This window comes from Panthera tigris, chromosome C1 (assembly GCF_018350195.1).
Source record: "Panthera tigris isolate Pti1 chromosome C1, P.tigris_Pti1_mat1.1, whole genome shotgun sequence".
NCBI lineage: Eukaryota > Metazoa > Chordata > Mammalia > Carnivora > Felidae > Panthera > Panthera tigris.
The window spans coordinates 19994140-19995647 of NC_056667.1; positions in this window are offsets into that span (position 1 = coordinate 19994140).

Here is a 1508-nt window from a genome sequence, read left to right on the forward strand (position 1 = left end):
ACATGGTTCACTCCAAGGTGGGGCTCATCAGACCCAGGATCTTTGGCACCAAAGGCATGGCTGGGCAGCCTCTGGCATGTGTAACAATTAATGATCCTTGAGGTCACTGTTGTTACCTTTCCACCCCTCTGCATCGTGTATTTTGACTTTCTTTTTTACTCTCTCCTATGCTCGTCTCCAGCTCTCCCTTTTCCTATACTTTTCCTTAGGTTTTCCAGTAACTCCAGTGTTGTGGACAGACCCTAAGGTAACCCCTAGTGATTCCTGCCTCCTGCTATTCACATCTTTTTGTGATTCTCTCTTTTTGAGTTCGAGTGGGACCTGTGACTTTCTTCTCACCTATAGAATATGGCAAAGGTGACGCGACGTCATTCCTGCTACATACATAATAAGTTACATTATGTGAAACTCTGACTTAGCACACTGGAGTCAGACTCTCCTTGTGGGCCTGATGAAATAAGCAGCCATGTTGGAGAAACCCACATGGCAAGGAACTGTGGGAATCTCTAGGAACTGCAGATGGCCTCTGGAACCTGAGGGAAGCCTCCAGCTGACAGCCAGCAAAAATCTCAGGCCCTGAGTCACAGAGTCTAAGGAAATAAGTTCTGCCAACAAAACTTGAGTGGGCTTGCAAGTGGATTCTTCCCCAGTTGAGTCTCCAGATGAGGATGCAGCCTTGCTGATACCTTGACTGCAGCCTTCTGAGACTCAAAGCAAAGGATTCAACTGACTGGGTTGGGGCTCCAGACCTGGAATGTATGAGATAATAATGTGTATTGTTTTAAGCCACTAAATTTGCGATAATTTGTTACACAGCCATTTGGAAAGCAAACACACCCAAAATTCTTGAAAAATACTGAGGCCTGTGGCATCAACTCTACATCAACCCAGATATCTAGATAACCCTTGGTCTGGGTCCAGATCACAGATCTGGGTGAGGGAAGGTCAGGATGTGCCACACACGCCCACTGGGCATTGTGAACTCCAAGACAGTCGTTAACAGGCCCCTGGGTTTCAAAGCAGATTGTGTCCCCACGCCCTCCCCTGCCAGTCCCCACGCCCTACCCCCTCCCCCTCCCCCCCCCAATACCTATCCAGTCAGACCTCAGAGATGGGAGATGGGTGAAGCCTGGCCCTGGAATTACAGATTGCCAGAAGTAGATCAAGAAGTCCACCACTCGAATCTCGGCGCTTGGCAAGGTGCCTGGCACACAGGGGACACCCAAGAAATGATTTCATTGCAAGGGAACAGAGGGCGCCCGGGAGCGCGCATCTGCTGCCCCGTCATCTTGCAGAGGGGACCGCCGCGGCTCAGGGTGCGCAGCGGGGCCGGGGCCGGCCGCGGGACGCGAGCGCCATCCCGGGCCCAGGCGGAGGGGGCGCTGCGGCGGGAGGCCGCGCGGGGCGGGGGCGGGGGCGGGGCGGCGGCGGGGCCGCCCCCAGCAAGCGAGCGCCGGGCACGCGCGCGCGCGCGCGCGCCGCCGCCGCCACCGCCACCGCTACTACCA